Source organism: Narcine bancroftii, chromosome 3 (assembly GCF_036971445.1).
Source record: "Narcine bancroftii isolate sNarBan1 chromosome 3, sNarBan1.hap1, whole genome shotgun sequence".
Lineage (NCBI taxonomy): Eukaryota > Metazoa > Chordata > Chondrichthyes > Torpediniformes > Narcinidae > Narcine > Narcine bancroftii.
In genome coordinates this window covers 239810598-239837621 of record NC_091471.1, presented here as the reverse complement: position 1 = coordinate 239837621, position 27024 = coordinate 239810598, and the positions used below count along the sequence as shown (strand labels likewise).

The 27024-nt window shown below is 46.6% G+C and overlaps 1 protein-coding gene across 2 annotated transcripts in view; it reads right to left on the bottom strand.

Moving 5' to 3' along the window:
• Window positions 1-27024, bottom strand: part of LOC138758390 (KN motif and ankyrin repeat domain-containing protein 2-like) — a 130685-nt gene that overhangs the window by 60873 nt on the left and 42788 nt on the right. The window contains exon 2 of one of the 2 annotated variants that reach the window (XM_069927232.1): window positions 21890-22008. The exons of the other annotated variant lie outside the window; for it this stretch is intronic. The gene's annotated coding sequence lies outside the window, so the exon portion shown is untranslated. The remainder of the gene's footprint in view (window positions 1-21889; window positions 22009-27024) is intronic. 2 annotated transcript variants of the gene reach the window in all.

Sequence of the window (27024 nt, the reverse complement as noted above, 5' to 3'; positions counted from 1 at the left end):
CATGTCACTTCACTGGAGCCCCCTGGAGCCTCGATAATAGTCCAGAGCTGGACAGAATGCCAGTTATTCCCACCCTCGGATATTTCCCTATATCCCTCAACCTTTATCTTTTTAGAAAGGTACATCTTCTATTGTACATAGATATCATTAGTTCAATTCTAAAGGACTCCTTCCACTTGAAAAGAGAGATAAAAATCAACCCCATTACTGACTCTGGATACAAGTGACATCAGTCACACAAATGACACAAATCCACATGTTCCCACCAACTTCCCATGGATTCAATTACTCACCCCTACACTGGGGGTAATCAACGGCAGCCAACTGACCTCCCGCGGGAGCAAACGCACAGAGTTGGAGGAAGAATGGACAAACTCCACACCTGGAGGGATGGGGAGGTCAGGAGCGAAGATATCAATAAGATAGAAAGAGTGCTGAGAAGATTTACTCGGATGTTGCCCGGGCTTCATGAACTGAATTACAGGGAAAGGTTAAACAGGTTACCCTGGAGGGTAGAAGAATGAGGGGAGATTTGATGGAGGTATTTAAGATTATGAGGGGGACAGAGTAAATGTAGGTTGGCTTTTTCCACTGAGGACAGGTGAGATCCAAACTAGAGGACATGGGCTAAGGGTGAAAGGGGAAATGTTTAGGGGGAAGTTCTTCCCACAGAAAGTGGTAGGAGTGTGGAACAAGCTGCCAGCTGAAATGATGAATACGGGCTCAGTTTTCACATTTAAGAAGAGTTTGGACTAGTACATGGATGGGAGGGATATTAGCTGGATGCAGGTCAGTGGGACTAGGCAAAAAATAAATGGTTCAGCACAGACTAGAAGGGCCGAAGGGGACTGTATGGTCAACCAGCAGCTCCAATCTGCAGTCCCTTTTTCAGTTCTGGACTCAATCCCCCCCACCCCTCCCCCAGCCAGTCTTGACTTTATTCTGACCCCCTTCCTTTCTTATTCCTTGAGGAAGGGCCCAGGCATGAAACATCAATGATATATCCTTACCTCCTGTGGACGCTGCAAGACCAGTTGGGTTCCCTCCAGCATTCACTGTGTGTTTTTACTACAATCACAGTCTCTGCAGACGTCAGTGTTTCACTCACTTCAGTCAGAGTCTCACAGCATGGAGACTGTCCTTCAACCTCACTGGTCCACGTTGACCAAGGTACCTTCCTAACCTCGTCCTACCTCCCTGTATTCATCCCGTTCCTTCTAAACTTTCCCTGATAATGCTTCGGCCTAAATATCATTTAAACATTACACTTGTTCTTGCCTCCCACACTTTCCAGCACCAGAAACCTTCAACAACTCTGGTGGAGAGAGTGGAGAGAACCAAGTTCCTTGGAATTCACTTAACCAGTGAACTATCATGGACACTCAACATCTCCTCACTTGTCAGGAAGGCGACTGCACTGAGATGACTTGCAGTGGGGGTACCGGCTGCCACCATGTCAACCATCCACAGGAACTCTATGGGGAGCATCCTGGCCAGCTACATCGCAGGGCAGTACGGTTACTGAAGCATTCAGCATTCCTGGTGGGGGGTGGGGGGGGGGGGGAATCAGTAGAAAGAAAAAGGGAAATTGCAAAGATCTGCTGTTAGGTGAAATGATGCAGTTGCCGTGACTACAGATGCGATAGCTGGGCTGAATGGCCAATGTCTGTGCTACCTACAGTAAAAATCCCCATTATCTGGCACCTAGGGTATTACAGATGCCAGATATGTGAATTTTCCAGTTGCATTATATACACTAACAATTCCTAACCTGAATTAAGAATAAATAGTTTAAAAGACAAAAGTCAGTACAAAATGCAAAATAATTTGAAAAAAAATCAGCATTATAGTCCTTAATTATATAAAGTTCACTTTAATCAGGCCTAATTTCCATAACTTACAAAATGTAAATTTAAATTCGAACACAGATCGCTGGCGCTGTAAAAGCGTTGCGCTAACTGTTCCTTCATCACAATTAACCCCCCACCCCCGCACCAAAGTTTACAGATAAAGCCTTACTAATATACTTAACACTAATAAAGATTATTAGTCAGGGATAGAGAGACGGTTTGGGAAAGTCGCCCCAGTAGTTCCCAAACCGGCTCTTTATCCTGGCCGCCGCCATTTTATTCAAATACAACTTTATTCAAACAACTGCTGTGGGCAGGGCACAACCGGGGCACTCCGCTGGCTCCCATCTTCACCAAGTGGTCGTGTGATGCTTCAGGGAATATTTACTTTTACAATTTCAACTTTTTAAAAAACTTTTATTTAAATTGTTATTAATTTGACATTTATCTGATTATTCATCTATTTATTTATTTGCTCAATTTCTTTTGCTGGTTACTTGAAGTTTGGATACTGGGGATTTTATTGTATTCAATAAAATTGCATTTCAGTCACAAGGTTTAAATTCAAACAGCCAGACTCAGCACTTGCATTGGCAAACAAACCGGGAACACAGTGGAGATGCAGTGGAAAAAGCTGTCAGTCTTTCCAGCATTAAACCCTGCACATGTTTCTCATTTAATCCAGTTAAACAAAATGACTCATGACCAAGTTGCAGTCAGGAGGATGTGAGGAAATAACCCTCTCGGGGCGGGCGGGGAAGGGGAGGGAGGGGCAGCCTTTATTCACAGCCCTCTTGCTGTCCACTGGAATCAGGAGAACGTCACAAAACCCAATACAGAGGAGGGGTCCCAGCAAGAACGTTGACTGACAGCACTCATTCAGACACCCAGTCTGCCTGGGGTGGGGTAGGAGGTGCTGCTGTGTGGATGTCCAGTTATATTACGAGTCCTTTTCTGTCAAATCCCTAGGCCAGTGGTTCTCAACTTTTCTTTCCCACTCATATCTTTTCTTTCTTTGGCTTGGCTTCGCGGACGAAGATTTATGGAGGGGGTAAATGTCCACGTCAGCTGCAGGCTCGTTTGTGGCTGACAAGTCCGATGCGGGACAGGCAGACACGGTTGCAGCGGTTGCAGGGGAAAATTGGTTGGTTGGGGTTGGGTTTTCCCTCCTTTGCCTTTTGTCAGTGAGGTGGGCTCTGCGGTCTTCTTCAAAGGAGGTTGCTGCCCGCCAAACTGTGAGGCGCCAAGATGCACGGTTTGAAGCGATATCAGCCCACTGGCGGTGGTCAATGTGGCAGGCACCAAGAGATTTCTTTAGGCAGTCCTTGTACCTTTTCTTTGGTGCACCTCTGTCACGGTGGCCAGTGGAGAGCTCGCCATATAACACGATCTTGGGAAGGCGATGGTCCTCCATTCTGGAGACGTGACCCACCCAGTGCAGCTGGATCTTCAGCAGCGTGGACTCGATGCTGTCGACCTCTGCCATCTCGAGTACTTCGACGTTAGGGATGAAAGCGCTCCAATGAATGTTGAGGATGGAGCGGAGACAACGCTGGTGGAAGTGTTCTAGGAGCCGTAGGTGATGCCGGTAGAGGACCCATGATTCGGAGCCGAACAGGAGTGTGGGTATGACAACGGCTCTGTATACTCTTATCTTTGTGAGGTTTTTCAGTTGGTTGTTTTTCCAGACTCTTTTCTGTAATTTTCCAAAGGCGCTATTTGCCTTAGCGAGTCTGTTGTCTATCTCGTTGTCGATCCTTGCATCTGATGAAATGGTGCAGCCGAGATAGGTAAACTGGTTGACCGTTTTGAGTTTTGTGTGCCCGATGGAGATGTGGGGGGGCTGGTAGTCATGGTGGGGAGCTGGCTGATGGAGGACCTCAGTTTTCTTCAGGCTGACTTCCAGGCCAAATAGTTTGGCAGTTTCCGCAAAACAGGAGGTCAAGCGCTGAAGAGCTGGCTCTCAATGGGCAACTAAAGCGGCATCGTCTGCAAAGAGTAGTTCACAGACAAGTTTCTCTTGTGACTTGGTGTGAGCTTGCAGGCGCCTCAGATTGAAGAGACTGCCATCCGTGCGGTACCGGATGTAAACAGCGTCTTCATTGTTGAGGTCTTTCATGGCTTGGTTCAGCATCATGCTGAAGAAGATTGAAAAGAGGGTTGGTGCGAGAACACAGCCTTGCTTCACGCCATTGTTAATGGAGAAGGGTTCAGAGAGCTCATTGCTGTATCTGACCCGACATTGGGCATCCTATCTCTATGTGCTCTGTGGTTGGTTGGGTGGTGGGGGGGGGGGGGGGATCTCTTAGTAATAAGAGATTGCTTAAAATAGTAAGTGATTAAGCTCTTTTATAGAGGGGAAAAAAGGTGAATGTGGAGACAGATTCTCCATCTTTCCATTGTTACACTGACCTCCATAAAAGATCTGAAAGCAGATGGACTGCTGGAATACGCTTCATCTCCCATCTGCCTGGGGGGGTGGGGGGTAGACTCAGAGGTGGAAAGTAGTTGCTCCTCTTCCTCCATTAAATGGATTCCACTGGAAAGGGGAGGACTGAAGACATCCCGATGACACTGTCAGCCCTGCCACCCAAGCTCGAATTTTAAAAAATTAGAGGCAATTATGTTGCCTAAAATGGCTTGCATTCTTGCCTGCTCTGCTTGCCATTGTTGAGTAGAGGCTGCTTTCCCTTCCCTTTCATGTCATTGTGGGAGGCGGCACTACTGCCCCACTCGCCCACCCACCCCCCCCCCCCCCCCCCCCCAGTTCTGGAAGCTGGCTCCCAACTCAGCTATGCATAAAGGGACCACGGGATTCGCCTTAGAGTTTGTCAGCATAAAAGGTAAAATCAGTTTTTTTTTAACTTGAGACGCCTATAATGCGGGGTTTCAGCCTAAAAAAGACCTCGTGGAAAAGATAAAGGCTGAGAACTGCCCTCATATCTCTTCAGTTGCTTGACTTGTTAATCAAAAAGGTGGGGAAGCAATGTAGCCCCCAGCTGCCATGGCGATCGATCCCTCTTGGTCCCTGAAGCCCCCAGCGTGCGAGCAATACCATGACTGGTGTACGACAAAGTGAGGCAGCATTTGCAAAAGCACCTCAGCGTGAGCGAACTGCAGAGGCTTTGGGAATACACAGTCTCAGAAGCACACCTACGGGTCTCAACACAAACAACCCAGAATGCCCATAGACGTGTGACAAAGTGTGTTCCTCACACTTAGGAAGGATAACTCCCGCACCCGCCCCGCCCCCCGCCCCCACCAACAAATGACATGTGGTAAGAATACAGAAACAGCCGCAGAAATAAAAGCATCAGAACCCCGGAAACTCGAGGAAACACCAGCTCTTTGAAATAGAGAGGCTGTCACGCAGGCACATTCCATAATGTGAAGCATCAGAAATACAGACATGGACAACCTTCTAGAACCTTTACGCATCACTCTCCCACCTTCACCAAGTTATTACAGTTGTGTGCGCCTCTGTTCTGCACCTCCTTAGCAGCTGGAACACCAGAGGGGTGGTAATGTTGCATGGGTTCAGGATGCAACAATCCCATATATATATATATAAAAGACAAAGCTGCAGTGGTGATGACCCCATTTCCTTCTGCAAAAGCTTGTCCTTCCCTTGTTTGATAAATCATGCCAGACAACCTCAGATTATGCCTGTGTGTGCAACCTCACTGAGCTCTGAGTCACTGCTTCGGAGAGCCTGAGTCACTTTTAAAAAAAAAACCAAGTCTAAATTGTCTCCTGAAATCCTTGCAGAGGGGGCTTGGCAATTACTCGTGGCAACGCCACTTCCTTCTGTCCCTGAGGGCTGTGTCTGAAACAGCTCAGCCGGCGACGTCCCTTTTGCCATCCTGCCCATTTGTAGAAGTTGTAGGAACCACATCCCATGCCTGGACTTTGCGTGATTCCCCCCCCCCCCCCACCCGCCCCACCACTTCGTCACTTCATACCCTGATGAAGGGCTCAAGCCCAAAACGTTGGTGATGTAACTTTATCTTGGCTGTATAAAAGACCAGCTGAAATTCTCCAGTGTTGTGATTTTACTTCAACCACAGTTTGCACTCTTTCGTGTTTTACTCCTGAGTGGGTTAATACAAGCATGGGTAGACAACTTGGCCAGCATGGACAAGTTGGGCCAAATGGCCTGTTTCCATGCGGTAAAACTCTATGACTCTAAAACAGCCATTCTCAACGTTCTTTTTTTTGGCTATAGCCTTAGGAATTTGCTTAGTGGGGCCCTCCCTTCCCTGTGAAGCAGTCAAGTTTAGTTGGTTTCTTCTGTACTTCTCTCCTAAAGACTACATTAAAAAAAATTTAAAATATTTTATTACTTCAGTCCCTGGCCCTTCCTTAAATGTGCTGTGACTTCCAGGGGGAATGGTACAACCCAGTGAGGATGGCTGCTCTAGAAGACCAGAACTTTAGAAATAAGATACCTCAGATCCGGACTCAAAAGACAGAATCGTAGGAAACACAGACTCTTAAAAGATGTTGCCTCAAAACACACAGGTCCTGTGATTACAGATGTGCCGTGGTTGATCACTGATGGGGCAACGTCACTGATTGAATCAATTCTGGCAAGGCAGAGTCCACCGTGGGATAGAGCTCAAGGGCATCATTAAATTTAAATTTAAAAAAATTAAGCTTAGACAGACAGAAAAAGGCCATTTCGGCCCATGAGTCCATGCCGCCCAATTTACACCAATTAAACTAAATCCCCAGTACGTTTTATGTTTTGAATGGTGGGAGAAAAACCTGTGCAGATATGGGGGGGTGGGGGAACGTTCAGCATAGGATTCGAACCCTGGTCCTGATCGCTGCCGCTCTAAAGGCATTGCGTGAATCGCTGCGCCCACCGTGCCGCCCCTTTCGGGTGACCTCTTAGTCCATGGCCTTGACCGCAGTGTTGGCTTCTATCCGGAACTGATGAAACATTGATTATCGTGGCCTCAATCTCTCTCCACAGCCCACCAACCCACTTGCTTCCAGCGCCATGCTGTGTACCCCACCTGAAATAATTAAGGCTGGAGGCTTTTCTATCCATTAACAGAGAGCTTTGGACCCCCGACTGGTCTTCTCTCACTCGATACTGTGTATCTTTGGGGATGAGACTGCGTTTCTCCCTTTGTGGGCCTGAGACAACAACGTCATCTTCACTTGATGAATGTTGGAGCTTCTGAGAGGGCTGTTGGACTGGAATCATTTTTCCTTCCACAAGATGCCAAAAATACATCACAGCCATCAACGATGTTGAGCCTCATTTCTTGGCAGCTGCCTGCAAGTCCATGTTTCACTGCTTTACAGTAACATGTTAGGAATGCAGACCTTGCAACACCAGCTTCGTCAGGGAGTCTGTTATTCCACCTTTGCCTCAAAACACCAACCCGCAGAAATGTAAACCTCAAGCTCTTGAAAATGCAGTTCTCCTGAAAAGTACTTTCAAAATCAAGTCCCTGAGAAAAGTGGCCTTAAACTCACAGAACTTTCCCCATGCAATGCTACAAACACCCTGGGCACCTCAAAATGAACCTTCAATCATTAGGAATTGCTCTAGCATGCAATCTGTTTGCATTTTCAATCATCCTCTTAACATATCTAATCTCTTTTTAAGACCTGGTAATTTGCAAGTCTTTATACTGGAAATTAACAGGATATGATTCAAAAATAATATCAACTTAGTTCCTTAGATTTAGTACTCCAGGTTCCCTGAAAATTTCTTGAAATATATATTCATTTAGCCTTCTTTATAATGAAATTTCTCTCTGAATTACAAAGGTGGATTCTCCACAGGATCTGGGGAACATTATGGATGTGGGTTTTAAACTGTCCAAGTACCAAATTCGGTTTGTGAAGGTCACCTTGTCGGTTTAGCGGTCACGTGGAAGTCAGACTCCCAACTAAATATTACACGATGGAATACGGAGACGCAGAGTTGCATTCCCCTGGAGAGAAGCATGTACAGTTTAAGGAGGAAATCTGGCACCTTCTTTAGGGTGCCATTGGTCTGCAGATATAATTCTACCCCTTCTGCATAAAGGAAAGGCAAAATTCTGTGCCAGTTGTGGAATGATTGAAATCAATGAAGTGGGTCGTGGCGCAGATGATGGGCTCGTGTATTTTGTTTCTTATCTTTTATTTTAGGTTGTTTTGAGTTTTTCTTCAGTTCATTTGAGAGTTTGTGATTTTACCGATAATTGTTTTTTTTTGGTATTTTTTTAATTTGTATCATCTTTTTCTTATACTATTAGGGTATGGAGGGAGGGGGGGGGGGTGAAAGCAGTCTCTGAATGCTAGATACCATTCTTGAGAGGGATGTTTGGATTTGTGTGTGTCTTTGAAAAGCCAAGTATTGAAAACAAGACATTCTCTCTGTGAATCTCATACTGTAAGGGGCACCGACCGGGCAATACTCATGGCGATGGTGAAAAGACAGAAGGTGCTAGAGGAACTCAGTCAGCCTCACAGCGTCCATAGCAGGCAAAGCGAGGTTTCGGGCCTGAGGCCTTCCTCAAGGTGTGAGCAAAAACGCAGGTGGGCGCTTGTATTAAAAGGCTGCGGAGAAGGGAAGAACAGGCGGGTAGGGGTACGGAATAAAAGGTGTTCATTGGATGTAGATGGGAAGATAGGAGAGAGTGATGGTGACCCTTTGTCTGTTTATGGCATATGAAAGGAAATGCTGTGTAATATTAAATTTTCTGTTTTATTACATGATAATTAAAAATTCTTGAATCTCGTCACAGATGCAATTCATAGTCAAACAGTCCCTTCAGTGTATTGAGTCTGCAATGACCATCAATCACCAAACTAACTATCCTGCTCTGATCCCATTCTGGTCTCCCCACTCTCCCCTTTACTTGCTGTGAATGCTGCCTCAAACCCACACTCCAGGGATGATTTACAGGAGCCAATGAACCTACCAGCTGGGAGGCGGGAGGACACTAGATCACCCTCTTGAAACAACAAACAATCTGCTGGAGAAACTCAGCGGATCAAGAGGCGTCGAGGGAGAAACAGGAAATGTCAAGGAGCTCTCAGAATCCACAGGAGTCCCAGGGAGAAGGTGAAAAGTCCAGACACTCAGCAACTGAGATCAGCATCAAATCCAGGTCACTGGAACAGCCAGGCATGTAATGGCCATTTCTGTTAATAATGTGGACAAATTCATTTATGGAAGAGGTAAGTGGTGGATATCCAGAGAAAATGATGGTGGTGGATGCAGTTATGTTGATTAAGAGGTGTTTGACCATGACCATCAGACATAGGAGAAGAAAAAGGTCATTCAGCCCATCGAGTCTGCCCCACCATTTAATCATGAACTAAACCATTTCTTCATCCAGCCCCACTGGCCAGCCTTCTCCCCGTAACCTTAAATGCTCTGGCTAATCAAGAACCTCTCAATCCCTGCCTTAATGACCCGGCATCGACAACTGCCTGTGGCAACACATTCCACAGATTTACCCTCTGGCTGAAGAAATTCCTCTGCATCTCCATCCTAAGTGGACACCCTTCAATCCTAAGGATATGCCCTCTTGTCCTCGACTCTCCCGCAGTGGGAAACAACAGTTCTACATCTACTCTGTATGGATAGGGGCTTGGACAGGTGTAATAGACAAGAATGTGTGGATTTAGTACTGGAGTGAAAACAGTCAGAGACAGTGACTTGGGAGAAACACGAAAGACTGAAGACATGGTGACTGAAGTAAAAACACAATACTTTATGTAGCAAAGATAAAGATACATAACCAACCTTTCGGGCTCAGTGAAGTGATCACCCAGTTTTTGTTCAGTCTCTCCGATGTAGAAAAGGCCATACCGGGAGCACCGGATACAGCAGCTTTACACAGACTGGGAGATCTCTTCACTGAGCACCTCCGCTCTGCCCGCATTAGTGACAGGAATCTCCAAGTGGCCGACTGCTTCAATTCTGCGTCCCACTCTCACCCTGACGTGTCTGCCCATGGTCTCATGTACTGTCAAACCAAGGCTACCCATAAATTGGAGGAACAACACCTAATTTTCTGTCTGGGCCCTCTTCCACCGGATGACATTAACATCGACTTTTCCAGTTCCTGCTGGGCCACTCCCCATTCTCTCTCTTCCCCATCCCCCTGTCTCCTTTCCTCCACCCCCTTCTCTCTCCATTCACAGAGCCATCCCCCCCTCCCCCTGTTTGCTGCTGTGCCCTCCCTCATAGATAACTACCTATTACCTCCTGCCTGTGGGACCGTGCTCCTCCCCTTGCCCCTCCCCCCACTTTTTTTTCAGGAACCTGCCGACATTTTGCTCACACCTTGATGAAGGCCTCAACCCTGAAATGTTGGTTCTGCATCTTTATCTTTGCTGAGTTTCTCCAGCGTCGTGTTTTCACTTAAGACGGTGACTTGGATTGAGCATTTGGTTCTGCAAATTCCAGTGACTTGAGCTTTTATAACGAGGTAGAAAGGGCTGTGATAATTCCACTGGGACTTAATCCAGCAGCAACATGGGGAAGTGGTCTGGCCAATTTGCATTGTATCTAGTGAGAGAGGGTCTGGCTCGGTTACAGGGAAAGCCTGCAGGATATTTGCAGATAATTCAATGTTCGGATCTGCGCCTGCATTTGAAGCCATGTTTGCTATCGGTGAATATAATTTGTTTGACATTTTCCTCTGCATGGAATGTACAGTGAGGCCCATGTGTGCAATCAGATGAAGGGCCAGGAGAACAGTCCGGAAAGGAGAGGCCTAGTGCTCGAGGATTTATTTCCTGTATCAATTCCCCTGGGGACCTTTCAACCCTGTGAATTAAAAACAAGAGGAGAAACTTTCCAAAAAAAACCTATTTTTAAAATGAAACCCTGCTCTTTCATTGGATGTTCTTGAAATAAGTACCAAGAATCAAGCACGTCTCACTTGAAGAGACGGTCAGCTCTGATAGCACACTTTACATTTCTTCTTCCTTTTCCAATTGAACCACACAATAAGTGTTTTTTCTCTCCATCTGAAATATTTTTAGAACAAATAAACAAAAGTGCAAAACATTTTCTGTGACGCATCAGTTTTTCTTCTGAGTTTGTTCCTTTTCCATTTCTCCACTTCCGGGGTAACCCAACCCTCCTGTGCGAACAGCAGGTCAGCAGCCAGTGCATCATTCTCCCCACCTCAGCTCTCTGCATGCATGAAGAGGCGAGGTCTGGGCTGCACAGTCGGTGGCGGCTCGACAGCTGAGAAGTGGCAGGCAGGAGGCCGCACAGCTTGCCACTCGGTCTCGCGGATCAGGTGGTTCCCTGGGTTCTGAGCCGGAGAAACGGATATCGACTGCCTTGGTTGGGGTGGGAGATGTAAACCAGGTCACTACCTGCTGATTTCCTTGCCAAGCAAGCATCTCAATGTCTGAGACATAGCGTTTTACATAATTGAAACATGTCCTGTGGTTCATTTGGCCAAGTTGTTGACCCATTTATAAACATTCAGATTTTGGATTTATTGTCAGAATTGTTTGGCTACATTTACAACCTGAGATACATTTTGTCCATTTTACGCTAAAACTATTTATATACCTAAAAACGTGATACTAGAGAAACTCAGCAGGTCAAGCAGTGTCCTTTATATAGCAAAGATAAAGATGCAGAACCAACGTTTCAGGCCACAGTCCTTCATCAAAGTATGACATTTGACGTGTGACACATACCTGTCTAAATGTCCTTTACCTTTTGTAAATATACCCACCTCTACCATATCCTCCGACAACTCATTCTACAGAGCCACCACTCCCTTTTAAATCTTTCCCCTCTGCAGTGCAAACTACAAAGGCTGTACCACAGGCTTTAATTAGCTTAAAACTGGATCCATGTGCTCGACTGCCTACCCAAGGGCCAGTGGGAGCCTTTATATGGGGCCGTTGATTGGCAGAGAGTAGGTGGACACATTCTCCCAGGTTACCTCCCTGCAGGTACAATGGGGTGCCCCCTGCAGTAGGCAGGCAGGAATGCGGACAGGCGCAGGCGGTCCCACACAGTCCAGTGGTTGTATCACCACACCCCTCTCATCTTAAAGGTGTGCCCTCTAGTTTTAGATGACCCTACTCTAGGAAAGTGACTGTGACCATTTATAAGATCACCTCCTCAGTCTCCTATGCTTGAGAACAAAATCTCAGCTTTCCAGCCTCTCCTTGTAACTCTAATCCTCCAGACCCAGTAACTTCCCAGTGAATCTTTTTTTTTAACATCCTTTCCAGCCTAAATTACATCACTCCTCCAGCTGGGAGACCAGAACTGCGTACAATACTCCAAGTGTAGTCTCGCAAAAAGTCTCTGCCACAGATCGGAGGTGAACAGTACGACAATTGGTGCATCAATTTGCAGGTGCCCGTGCTGAGAGAGGTTCTGGCAGGAAGCCTTCCATTGCCCAAGCAGTGTTGTGGGATTGTTCATGAGACCCTCAGTTTAATGCAGGCTCTGCTTGAAAGATGGGACCTCCTGTGGTTCTGCATGACCTCAGCTGAGTACTGGAGCTGTCAGGCTGGATTAGACAGCTCAAGTCTGAGGAGTGAACCTTTACCCTTCAGACACTGACATGGCGATGCAGCAAGCCAAGGATGAGAATGCTCCAGAGTTTGTCAGGTGCCCAACTCGTCTGCTGCTGGCTAGGTAGCTGTCTGGACCCTGTCCTTCTTGGGCTCAAGTCAAGTTTATTGTCATCTGATTGTACAAGTACAACCCGATGAAATAGGGTTCTCCGGTCCTCGGTGCAAAACACGCAGACACACAACCAGACATCACACACATACAGACAAACAATATACATGCAGGACGAGTATTCACAGGAATAAATATTGTTTCATAAATATGAGCGACTCCAGTGTGAGCAGTTCCTTTGGTCGTTTAGCATTCTCCATGCCTGTGGGAAGAAGCTGTTCGTCAGCCTGGTGGTGCTGGCTCTGATCCTCCTGGATCTCTTCCCCGACGGGAGCAGCTGAAAGATGCTATGTGCGGGGGGTGGGGGGGGGGTGGTAGAAGGGGTCCTCAACGATTTTGCACACCCTGTTCAGACAATGATCCTGGTAGATCACTTCGATGGAGGGGAGGGAGACCCCAGTGATCCTCTCTGCCACCTGTGGATAGACCTCCAATCCCATACTCCACAGCAATCATATGGCACTGTGATGCCGCCAGCCAGGACACTTTCAATAAAGTTCCTGTAGAACGTTGACAGAGTGGTCGGCCGGTAGCCTAAAGCGCAGCGGGCACCCACACACACACACACAAATGCGTCCTTCTGATCACCCCACGATGGGAAGGAAGTGGAGGCTTTGGAAAGGGTGTAGACGAGATATGCCAGGGTAGTGCTTGGATTATACGGTATGAGCTAAGAAAAGTTGGACAAGCCTGGGTTGTTTCCTCTGGAGCTGGAGGCTGACGGAGAGCTGGTAGAAGGTTATAATGTTATGGAAGGCACGGAGACGGTAGACAGTCAGAATCTTTCTCCCAGGGTAAAAACACCAAATATTGGAAGAGGTGTATAAATGAGAGGGGGAAGGTTTAAAGCAGATGAGCGGGGCAGGTAGTTTTACACTGAGGGGGGTAGGTTCCTGGGATAGACTGCTGGGGTCGTGGTTGAACCAGATAGAACGGGAGACTTTTCAATGAACATGGGACAAAGGGCTTATCCCTGGGATGTAACGGTCTGTGTTCTGCTGAAGAAGAGAGGGGGGAATGGGTCTTGACATTTTCTGTACCACACAGAGAAAGATGCAGATAACCCCTCAACCCAAAGATGGACGCTTTCACCATTCTTCAAGGACACTGGCTGCTCCGTCCGTGATTGGCACCTTGTAGCAGGACCTGTGGGAATGCAGGAGAAAAGCACATTCCCTTTTTTTTATGTCTGGGGTCAGCAAGCCAGCTGTCATTAATAGGGAGTTGGCAGAGTCGAGTGGATCAAAATTACCCAGGATCACCGTATATGGAATTAATTTTCAGAGAAAACAAACAAAACATTTTTCTCAGCCCTGGGCAGGATCATTTCCTCGCAGAACCAGTGCGCAGAGAGAGAGGCACCAGACTGATCCATCCAGTATGTCAGGAGTAAATAAAAGAACCCTTCAGGTGGAATCCAACTGAGAATCATTGTTGCGGGGAGTACAATCCTGGTCTACACAATGCCCGTTCCCACAACACACCAACTCTTCCACGAAACATCTCCCCCTCCATCAAATATATTCTTCCTTTGGCAAGGAGAACAAACCTTGATACAACATTCTGCTAACGTCTCACCAAACCCCTGCGTAATTGCAATTTGATTCCAGCCCTTAAATCTTCACAAATTAAAATTCCAACATCTTTTTCAACTTCCTAATCGCTTGCCTTGCCTGTGTCTTGTAAACAATGCCCCGACGCTCCTTTGAAATAAAAAGCATCGATGCTGATCAGGATTGAAGTCCAACAAAGGCCTTTCAACATGAATCGTGAACTCTGTTTCTCTTTCCACAGAAGCTACCTGATCTGATGGGTATTTCTGGCATTTGCTGTTTGATGTCAGATTTCCAGCATCTGCGTGTTTCCCATAGGGCTGCATGATCACCAGCTGCACAGTCCCAATCTGCCACGGAATACACAGCATTTCTGGATAGTTTTGAACTTTTCCACATTACATTCAATCTCTCAAGTTCCTGCCAGAACACCAGGTTAGTCCACATCTGTTTAAAGCTCGGCTCTGTCCGCCATTGTAGCGTGGATCTCCTTGAGGCTACCCATTTCAACTCCCTGCCCCATTACTGACTTGTCTGTCCATGGTCTCATGCACTGCCAGACTGAAACCACCTGTAAATTGGAGGAACTACATCTCAACTTCTGACTGGGCCCCCTCCAACTGGATGGCATTAAAATAAACTTCTCTGTATCCATTAAACCACCACCCCCTCTTCTTCCCCTATTACCTTTCCCCAGCTCTCTCTCTCTCTCAGCCCTTTTTCCAGAGCCAAAATCAATTCTCACCTTTCCTGTTATCATATCCAAATAACACCTTTTGCTGGTCTGGACCCCTATCCCTGCCAGTTTTTTTTCTGATGCCTTCCTGTTCTTTGCATCTTCCTTGAAGAAGGGCTCAGGCCCGAAGCGTCGGTGATGTATTCTTTGCGTCCTATGGACACTGCGAGACCGGCTGAGTTCCTCACTTAAAGCGACTTTAGGTCCTCCTTCCTGCTAACCCACCCCCTGGGTTTGGAGCTGAAAATAACATTCAGTTCCCTTCAGGCAAATTAGTAACATGGTGAATCGGTTCTGTTAATATGTTTATATTAAAGGTAAAAAGTTAAGGTTTCATTATTGCCACATAGTACAGGTACTACATTTCGAATGTAACCTACATGAAATTCTTTAACTTTTGTCTACCGTGAGCCAGACAGAGTTGCCACTTTGTCCAGCGCCCCTCACAGAAACCTACAGCACCTGGTGTCCCCTCCAAGTACTGACCAGTCCTGAGCCTATTTAGCTTCTGAGATCAGACAATATTCAGGCTATTAGGTGCTACTATATGGGATTCAAACTCTGCTACCCCACTACCCCACAATGGGTTTTGAGAGGGTGCTGAGGCAGAAAAGGTTCCCAAAGGACCTAATGATATCGCATATAACCCTGAGATTCTTTCTCTACAGGCCAGGCAGAATTACCACTTATTGGTAGTGCAAAAAAAACCTGTACATAACTTACACATGTAAACAAACTGCGTGATACAGAGAGAAAAAAACAATAATAAAGTGCACAAGTAAGAGTCCTTAAATGGGTCCCTGATTGAGTTTGTTGTTGAGGAATCTGACGGTGGAGGGGAAGCAACTGTTCCTGAACTTGGTGGTGCGAGTCTCATGGCACCGATACCTCTTTCCTGATGGCAGCAGTGAGAACAGAGCGTGTGCTGAGTGATGTGGATCCTCGATAATTGCTGCAGCTCTCCGACGGCAGCGTTCCCCGTAGATGTTCTCGATGGTGGGGAGGGTTTTGCCTGTGATGTCCTGGACTGTGTCCACTTCCTTTTGCAGGGATTTACACTCAGGAGAATGGGTGTTTCCCAGACCAGACTGGTATGTCCAGTGCATTTTAAGTTTACTACTCTCCAAAGGGACAATTTTAGAATAAGTAGAAGTTTGGAAGATGATCATTCTAATAGCCAATGTCTGTGATGCAGATCTTTGGATTTATTGGTTTTGAAAAATTCTCGCCTTCTCTAGTATATTTCTCTACTGATATTTACTCCCCTCATTTCCTCATTCTTCCCGCATCCTTGCTTCTCCAGCATTTCTTGTCAGTTTCTTATGCTCTGTTGTAAATGTCTCTGTCAAAAATGGACCAACGTTTGGACTTGAAGGTTTGTGTCCTTTATAAATGATTATAGAAGCCCCCTACAATCCATTTTCATGTTTCTCATGAGTTTTTCACATTTTCTTACTTTCCTCCATCGATTTCTTTGCTGAGCTCTAAACTGACTTCAATTTTCCGGCCTCTTTCTGTTTCTGCCACCTTCATTAGGGGTGCCACGGTTGGTGTAGCAGTCAGCACCCACAGTCGGGGCCAGAGTTCGAATCCCGCGTTGTACGAGTTTGTATATTCTCCCGTGTCCGAGTGGGTTTTCCCCAGGGGGCTCCCACCGATCGAAACGTTCCGGGGTGGGGGGTGTACGTCAATTGGGCATAACCGGCCGGCACAGACTCATGGGCCAAAAGGGCCTGTAACTGTGCTGTACGTCTAAAAAAAAACCTGCTTCTCGATTTAATGCTGTCCTTAATTTCTCCTGACAGATGTAGATGGATTACATTTCCTGCTGGATTTTGTGCCTAATTTCCAAATATTGTACAATTTCTCTAAATGCTTGTCCCTCAAAGCTTTCTAGTTTCTTTTGTAAGGTTTAAGGCTCTAGTTGCAGATTGAACTACAGCAGTTTCAAGTCAAGGTTAAAAAAAATCTATTAAATTACAGTCACTCTTTTCTAAAGGCTCTTTTGTTACATTATCCAATATCTACTCTTCATCACTGCACAATACTAGATCTAAAACAGGCTTACCAAAGTTAGATCCTCAACATGTTGATTAACTTACATATACTCCATAAACTTATCCTACACGTTATCACCACTGACTTGTCCAGTATGATTCTAGATGACTGAATTCTCCATTAAGTTACATTAACGATCTGGAAGAGGGGACAGGGTATACTGTATGATGACACTAAATTGAGTGGAAAAGCAAATTGTGCAGGGGATACGGAAAGTTTGCAGAGATATAGATAGGTTAAGTGACCGGGCAAGGGTCTGGCAGATGGAGTATAATGCTGGTAAACGTGAGGAAGAAAACGGGAAGATCAGATTATGTTTTAAATGGTAAGCGAATGCAACGTGTTGCCGAGCAGAAAGACCTGGGAGGGATTGTGCATGAATCACAAAAGGTTGGTTTGCAGCTGCAGCAGGTTATCAAGAATGTTGGCCTGCATTGGTAGAGGGATTGAGTTTAGGAGGAGGGAGATTCTGCTGCAACTGTACAAGGTCCTGGTGAGACCACATCTGGAGAACTGCCTGCAGTTCTGGTCTCCGTACTTGAGGAAGGATGTACTGGCTTTCGAGGGGGTGCAGAGGAGGTTCACCAGGTTGATTCCAGAGATGAGGAGGTTGGCTTATGAGGAGAGATTAAGTCATCTGGGACTGTACTCACTTGAATTTAGAAGAATGAGAGGGGATCTCATAGAAACATATAACATTATGAAAGGCATAGATAAGTTGTTTCCATTGGTGGGGGAGGCCAGACTAGGGGACATAGCCTCAAGATCCAGGGGAGTAGACTTAGGATGGAGATGAGGAGGAACTGCTTTTCCCAGAGGGAAGCAGTGGAGGCGACCTCAGTAAATATGTTTAAGACAAGGTTGGATAGATTTTTACACAGTAGAGAATTAAGGGATATGGGGAAAAGACAGGCTGGTGGAGATGAGCTCATCATCAGATTAGCCATGATCTCATTGAATGGCAGAACAGGCTCGACGGGCCAACTCCTGCTCCTTTATCTTCTGTTCTAAGCCACGACCAATGTCACAACTATGGGAAAACACAGGATTCTGTTGGCACTGGGGGTTAAGTGAAAAAACACACAAATGCTGGAGAAACTCAGCAGGTCAAACAGTGCCTCTATGTAGCAACGGTGAAGATACATCAGCAATGTTTTGGGCTCAAGCCTTTGCTACATAAAGGCACCGTTTGACTTGCTGAGTTTCTCCAGCAGTTGTGTGTGTTTTTCAATGTCACAAATATGATTTGGAGAGCAACAAAGTCATGGAATTGTACATCACAGGACCTGGCCCCATGGCCCACAATCCCCATGCCAACATTTTTGCATATCTACTAATTTGGCTGCATCAGAGTCACATTCTCTGTTGGCCTGCCACTTGCTTTGCCCAAAGTGATTCTAATTCTGCCCGATGACCTGCCCAAGCCCTACTCAGGACTGATCTTGCTGTTTATTTCCTTGGTCCTTTTTTTGTGACCAATATTGTGCTTCCTGCTTTGGTTACGCTGCAGCCCATTTTCCACATTGGCAAATAGATCACATTTATAGCTACTCATTTTGGTAATTTATAGTGAAACTATGTGGTGTGAAATTAGTCATGCAGTCATTTATAGGACAGAGCCATGAACCACAAGTTCTTGTGACCAAACATATGAATCGAAAATCCTTAAAAACTACCTCAAAGTCATCACTTGTCAAAATATGTTTCCCAACCAGTTCCCCACAGAGGCACCCACAGATGCAAAGCGTCACAGAACTGTAACACCATATATTCCTGTATAATAGTTGAGTTTTTGGACCAATTTTTCAGGTTAAACTTGGAGGGGAGGGGGTGGTGGGGACTTTTACATGGGTCACATGTTTGACCACGGTACCTGTGTCGTTCAAGGGGTCGGAACCTCAGACGGCCGGGTGGTAAGTCCACGATCGGGCGTCGGGAGCTCAGAAGGGTGGGCATTCAGGGCCAAAAATAAAGGGCGAGGAGTCGGGTTTTACATGGGTCATAAAAAATTTTTTTTCTGGGCCAAAAAAGGGGCGGGGGTTGACTATTACACAGTATCAATGAGTATATATGGTGAATTGGACATGATACATTCCGTATAAGTACATGGGGTCCAGTCTTCCAGTTTTGAACTCCTTTTTCTACTGGCCCCCTGTCCCAGGAATTAACTGGGAATTTACTGGGACGGGATCCAGTGGAAAAGGAACACTGTCCAAATGTCAGCGTCAAATGACAGCATTTGATGCCAGGGATTGATGGCCTTGACCCCTAGTCATATCCTCGACACCAGTTGACACTGGCGGGCCGATAAAACCAGTGGTAAAAAGGACAGCAGAATGACTCCTGCTTCCAGTTGAAGGTCGATTCTGTGATCCCTGGGGATGAGTCTGTTCAGTGGACAAGTAATTAGCGTCCTGGTTAAAGGTGGCCCAGTGGAAACGGCAGAAAGGGCTTCCCATCCTGGGACACTGCACGGCCAATGAACTGGGATGCCTGTGGTAAAAGGGCTTTAGTGGAGGGCTCCAGCCCAAAACGTGGACTGTTCTTTCTCTTCTATGGACACTCCTCAACCTGTTGAGTTTCTACAGCAGCTTGTGTTTAGAACATTACAGCACAGAACAATTTAAACCTTCTCTATCTCACACCCAGAACACTCAATTTTCCTAAGTCCATGTGCCTAAGTCTTTTAAATGTCCCGATTGTACCAGCCTCCAACACCACCCCTGGTGATGCATTCCATACACCCACCACCCTCTGAGTAAAAAACATACCCATGATGTCTCCCCTAAACTTTCCTCCCCTCACCTTATACAGATGTCCTCCACTATGACCCCGTTGTTACCCTTACGACATTGAAACCACCCTCTTACCTGAAAAGTAACACAACCTACAGGCAGCATAGAAACATAGAAACATAGGTGCAGGAGTAGGCCATTTGGCCCTTCAATATGATCATGGCTGATCAGTACCCGGTTCCGTCCTTCTCCCCATACCCCCTGATCCTCTTCACTACAAGGGCCAAATCTAACACACTCTTAAATATTGACAAGGAACCAGCCTCAACTACTTCCTGTGGCAAAGAATTCCACAGATCCACTACCCTCTGGGAGAAGAAATATTTCCTCATCTCAGCCCTAAAAAGCTTCGCTCTTATCCTTAAACTGTGACCCCCTGGTTCTGGTTTTTCCCAGCATTGGAAACAACCTACCTGCATCTAGTCTGTCTAAACACTTAAGAATTTTATATGTTTCTATAAGATCCCCCCCTCAATCTTCTAAATTCCAGAGAATACAAGCCTAGTCAATCCATCCTTTCTTCATATGCAAGTCCTTCCATCCCTGGTATCAGTCTAGTGAATCTTCTCTGCACACACTCCATGGCAAGGATGTCCTTCCTCAGATAAGAAGATCCAAAATTGCACGCAGTACTCTAGATGTGGTCTCACCAAGGCCCTGTACGGCTGCGGCAGCCCTCCAGCATGTTCAGGTATTCTGCCACCAGTCCTGCAGAGTGCACCAGACATTGAGCCACCTCGGCATGGTTAATCTGTTCCAATTGTTTCCCTGACATATTCTGTAACCAGATCAGGCGCAAATCCGGTGATGTCTGGTCACCTGGGGCATTTCTGCACATGAGCATCAGATTCTGGCGCCTGTGGTCTCCTTGAGTGTCTCCATGATACCAAACAGCTCCGCGTGCTCTCCTTCCATGCCTTGCGGGAGAGAGAGTGGAGGAGAGGGTGGCGGGAGAACAGGAAATAAAAAGGGAGAGCCCCTTTGCTTCACCAGTCCCTCTCTCCTCCCTCCCTTTCCCCCTCTCTCCCCATCGCCCCACCAGTCCCTCTCGTCTCCCTTCCTTTCCCCCCTCTCCCCATCGCTCCACCAGTCCTTCTCTCCTCTCTCCCCATCGCTCCACCAGTCCCTCTCTCCTCCCTCCCTTCCTCCCTCTCTCCCCATCGCCCCACCAATCCCTCTCTCCTCCCTTCCTTTCCTCCTCTCTCCCCATTGCTCCACCAGTCCCTCTCTCCTCCCTCCCTTCCCCCCCTCTCTCTACTTCCTCCAAGGGGTGCAGTGCTCATTTTCTTAGGTGTTGGAGCTCACCAAAAAGGGCCTTGGTGGCCCCCATGTTGTATTTGAGAGTGAACAGAAGAAGGTCGTGGAAGACAGGTACCTTGTTTGTCCAGAAAAGTGCTCAGCGGGGCTGCCCAATGGGGTGCCAGAGTGGTGCTCTGGAGAATTCCAGCAGCATTCCACCCCCCCCCGCTTCCTCCCCGCTCTACCCTTCCCTCTGTCTTCCCCTCCCCTTTCTTTCCTTCCCTGACCCCTCTTTCTGACCTACCTTCCCTCCTTTATTTACCTCCCTCCTTCCTTCCCACAACCTCACTCCCTCTCTCCAGGCCTCAACCCTATAAGCCATGTCACAAAAAAAATTGTTAGTATTATATGTCGAGGCCAGATTGGTGTAAGGGGCAACATAAATTCCAAGAGACAGCCTTTATTTTGGTTGAATCCCAGATAATCTGAAGGATCTGTTGTGAGGGCTGGTTACAGCCTTGTTCCTGTTTCAGTCGGCTGGTTAATTACTGTGCCATTCCTTTGCCGACATGCCTGTCCACGGTCTCATGCACTTCCTGGCTGAGACCACCCACAAATTGGAGGAACAATTCCTCATTTTCCGTCTGGGCTCCCTCCAACCGGACGGCATTCACATCCAATTCTCTGGCTTTTGTTAAACCTCCACTACACCTCCCTCCACCACCCCTTCTTCTTTCCCCCAGTTCTGGGGGTCTCTCTCTCTCTCTCTCTCTCTCTCTTCTCTTTGCCCTCTGCCTCTTCTCACAGAACCAGAATCAATTTTCACCTCTCCTCTTATCATATTCAATGAACACCTCTTGTTGGTCTAGACTCCTCCCGCTGGGCAGACTTCAGTCTTTATTCCCATGCCTTCCTGTTTTTGGCTCATTGAAGAAGGGCTCAGGCCTGAAATGTCAGTAATGTATCTTTACCTTCTGTGGACGCTGTGACCCTGCTGAGTTCCTCCAGATCTCAATCACAGTGTCTGCAGACTCTCATCACTCTGTGAGCCTAGAATCCAGGGACATTGGATCAACTTCCCTCCGACAACCTGAGATACCCAGGAAAACAAACTGATGAACAGGAATCCTTTGTAATAAGCGAGTCATTTAAGAATGAAGCCTCAACCCAGATAGAACCAGTCTCTGTCAAGGGGTTGGAATGGGGTATCATACTTAGTGAAAACAAATAAAACCCATTAAAATTATATTTAGAGCTTCAATATAAGGCAATATTTCCAGTGACTGAGTTACAGAGGGTTACAACGTTGACCCATCTCCTAAGGTTCTCCTGGTGACACTCTAACCAACTCAACAAGGGCGAGGAGCTCTTTTCTCTCCAGGGAGCTGAGTTGTACAGCATTAGTGGCCTCCTTTTCACCCCAGGATTCATGTTTGTAACCACAGATTCTGGATTGGATTCCTGAAGATTGGAGGGTGGCTAACCTAACCCCACTTTTTTAAGAAGGGAGGGAGAGAGCAGGCGGGGAATTATAGACCAGTTAGCCTGACATCGGTTGTGGGGAAAATGATAGAGTCAGTTATTAAAGATATGGTTGCAGTAATGATATCAGCGGACAGAGGCAGCATGGTTTTACCAAGGAAATTCATGTCTGATGAAACTTATAGAATTTTTTGAGGATGTAAGGGAGAACCAATGGGTGGGGGATATCTGGACTTTCGGAAGGCTTTTGATGAGGTCCTCCACCAGAGATTAAAGTACAAACTTAAAGCTCACGGTGCAGGAGGGATGGTATTGAGGGGGATAGAGAATTGACAGACAGGAAGCAAAGAGAAGGAATAAAGGGGTTATTTTCTAAATGGCAGCCAGTGAATAGTGGGGGACCACAAGGCTCAGTCCTGGGACCGCAGTTATTTACAATATATCTCAATGATTTAGATGAGGGAATAGAAAGCAGCATTTCCAAGTTTGCAGATGACATGAAGCTGGGTGGCAGGGTTAGCTGTGTAGAGGATGCAGGGTGAGATGGATAGGTTAAGTAAGTGGGCATGGCAGATCCAATATAATGTGGAAAAATGTGAGGCTATCCACTTTGGAGCCCAGAACAGGAGAGAAGATTATTCCCTAAATGGGGTCCAATTAGGAAAAGGAGAGATGGAGTGAGACCTGGGTGTCGCTGTGCATCAGTCATTGAAAGTGGGTATTCAGGTCCAGCAGGTAGTGAGGAAAGTGAATGGTCTGTGGGCATTCAAAGCATGAGGATTCAAGTATAGGAGCAGAGAGGTTCTACTGCAGCCGTACAGGCCCTTGGTGACACCACACCCGGAGTACTGTGTACAGTTTTGGTCTCCTTATCTGAGGAAAGACATCCTGGCCATAGAGGGAATGCAAAGAAGGTTCACTAGACTGATACCAGGGATGGCAGGACTTGCATATGAAGAAAGGCTGGAACAACTAGGCTTATACTCGCTGGAATTTAGAAGATTGAGGGCGGGGGGATCTTATAGAAACATATAAAATTCTTCAGTGATTGGACAGGCCAGATGCAGAAAGGTTGTTCCCAATATTGGGGAAAACCAGAACCAGGGGCCACAGTTTAAGGATAAGGGGGAAGTTTTTTAGGACTGAGATGAGAAAAAAAAAATTCTTTTAGAGAGGGGTGAATCTGCGGAATTCTTTGCTAAAGGAAGTAGTTGAACCAAGTTCCTTATCTATATTTAAGTGGGAGTTAGATTTGACCCTTGTGGCGAAGGGGATCAGGGAGCATGGGGAGATACTGGGGACTGAGCAGATGTTCAGCCATGATCAAAGTGAATGGCGGTGTAGGCTTGAAGAGCCAAATGGCCAATTCTTACACCTATTTTCTATGTTTCTGTATTGTTGTAGTTACAGTAAAAGTCCTAAAATCCAGACTGGCCGGTGATTGGGTCGGTCCAGACTGTCAGATTCTCACACAATGTACGCACGCATGCTTGCACGCAAGCACACACGCACTCACTATACGCACACATGCATGCACGCAGGCACATGAAAGCTGAGAGTTGTTGAGAAGTGCGGATTCTTGGGTGGTCCAGATTTCAGCTGAGTGGTTTCGAGAAGTCCAGATTTGTCTGAATTTCTGGTGCCCGGATTATTGAACTTTTACTGTATGAAATGCTAGTGTGTCGTTAAGAACCATGTGCATCATGTAGTTTCATCTTAGAAAATAATGTGATAAGAAATAAGAGCAGCATGGTCTATGTAGCGGTTAGTGCAACACTGTTACAGTGCCAACGACCCGGGTTCGAATCCCATGCTGTCTGTATGGAGTTTGTATGATTTTTTTAAAGAACGCAGCACGGTAACAGGTCCTTTCTGCCCACGAGCCTGTGGCGCCCAATTACCCCCAATTAACCTACAAACCCCAGTACATTTTGAACAGTGGGAGGAAGCCAGAACCCCAGGAGGAAAATCCATGCAGACACGGGGCGAACTTACAAACTCCTTACAGACAGGGTCGCTGGTGCTGTAACAGTGCAGTGCTAACCACTATACCAACCGTGCTGCCCCCCGTAACACACCTCAATGCCCCCCCTCCCCACAGGACTCTGCTCAAAGCTTCTGGGTCCCCCTCCCTGTGAAGCGGCCAGGTTTTGCTTTCTCCTGCATACCTCTCCTTCCAACTGCAATGTATGTTACACGAGGTGAAAATAAAACAAAAGTGCTGTGGGCCCTGGTGGGGGGAGGGGGGGAATGTGGGGTCTTGTAGGGCCCCGGTCAAGAATGGCTGCTCTGGAGAGTAAAATCCTGACTCCCTAATCTCTTGTTGGACTGTCCTGGTAACCAATCGCGTGAACCTTTGTTGCTCTTCCTACATTACAAGGAAACATTTATACTTTCCATAAAGGCGGTTTTGTTGGTAGCTCCCGTTCTTCTCATTTAACAGAAGCTCTGACAGCCACAGACTATAAACATATTGAATGGGCTCAAACATGGTTTGATGCTGGGAAGCCTGGATTCAGCCCCTAATGACTAATTGCTCTGGACTTTCTCGTCTTATTCACACAGTTACTTCCTGTTTCTCCATATTGGACCTCCCAACATATGGGTGCAGACAGGGCTGGCAATGTTTTCTTGGTACAGTGAACAGAACTTCTCCAAGCCCTCTGATGTAAAATGTTCAATTTTTAACATTTTTTAATGTAGACAACACAGCACGGTAACAGGCCCTTTCGGCCCACGAGCCCGTGTCGCCTAATTCACCCAGTACATTTTGAAGCACCTGTTGGAAACCCACACAGACTGGTGGGGGGGGAGAACGTCCAAACTCCTTATAGACAGGGTCGCTGGCGCTGTAACAGCGTTGCACTAACTGTGCTGCCCATGTAGGGAACTTGGAGAATTAAAGCAGTCTCACCTCCCAGCAGGTGGAATTTTTTTTTTATGAACTCAAGATGATAGACAAATGCAAGAAATCTCAGACACTGGGATCGTGAGCAACCGGAAATCAGAGGGTCTGAGTGGATCAGGAAGAGTCCATAGACCCGTGGACAGTCAGTCAACTGTTTTGTGCCAAGACCCTTCTTTAGACTATGGGCTCAGAGAAGGCATAAAATGGGCCATCTCCCCTCACGTTCCCTCGCCAAACTTTCTCTCTTTGTTTCTTGAAAGAAATTCCAGACATTCTTCATGCTGAAATATTGAGGTTTCGTACTGGCTGGGAGAATCCCTGACTCCCACCCAATTGTCCCGTGAAGCATCATTCAGCATCAATGTGGGAGTCCAGCTGCAGAACAATGTTTAAGTGCGACCTTCAACCTCAGAGAATGGGGACATTATTGCAAGCAGATGTTAAATGTAAATGAGGCTCCTGGCTTGTTGGCAACGTGCTAGATGGCTAAAGTAGTTCGGTTACTGAGTTTATTACATTTCTACTCACTCTGAAAAAAGATCGAGGAAGCAGCTTGGTCCTAGAGACGATATTTACCTGACCAACAAACACACTGCATCCAACAGTGGGCTGGCACGGTTCGTGTAGCAGTTAGTGCCACAGTGCCAATGACCGGAGATCGAATCCAGCGCTGTCTGTGAGGTGTTTGTACGTTCTCCCCGCGTCTGCGTGGGTTTCAACCGGGGGCCCTGGTTTCCTCCCACCCTTCAAAAGCGAACCAGGAAGATTGTAGGTCAATGGGGTGTAATTGGACAGCACGGGCTTGTGGGTCGGAAGGGTCTGTAACCGTGCAGTGTGTCTAAATTTAAAAAAATTTTGAAGAATGTTAAAACAGGAGGAAATGATTGTGACTTTCTCTGCCACCCATTCCCTAATGTCTGTGCCATCACTATCGCCAGCACTCACAAAAAAAAATTTGGAGTTTTTAAAGTATTTTTTCCCTGTTACCAATAAAGAGTTTGGCCTTGAATTCTGCTGGTGACCAACAACTTTGTTCATAACGCTCGTGTATGCTAGATCCACAGGGCTGCGGTGTAGTGGCAGAGAGGTTTGTTCCTCTGGACACACCCATCTCTCTCCCTCTCTCTCAGTCTGTCCATCTCTCTCTCCCTCTCTCTCTCTCAGTCTGTCCATCTCTCTTCCCCTTCCCTCTTTCTCTCCCTCAGTCTGTCCATCTCTCTCTCCCTCTCTCTTCCTCTCTCTCTCAGTCTGTCCATCCCCCTTCTCTCTTTCTCTCCCTCAGTCTGTCCATCTCTCTTTCTCCCTCCTCTTTCTCTGCCATCTCCCATTTTTCATTTTTATTTCAGACTTTACAAATAGCTCTCTCTGCCGATCTGTTGTCTCAGAAAGAATTGGACTCCAGTAAACAGTAAAATCGGGCTGACTTGACTGAAATATTTCAGGTTGCGTTCAAGTTGATGTCAGTTATTTTAAAGTGTAGATATATTGAGGATGTGATCACTTATGGGGATAGTAAAATTACAGATGATAAATGATGGGCTTTAATAAATCTAGTTGAGGAGGAACTGGGATGGGAAGAATGTGCCTCTACTGAGATGGGCCAAAGTGAACGATTTAAAATAAACACATGAGAGGTAAAGTAAATAAATGAAGACCATGTGAGATGGAAAGGAGTGGGAAGAGCGTTGTGTGGAGCACACGTACCAACACAGTCCA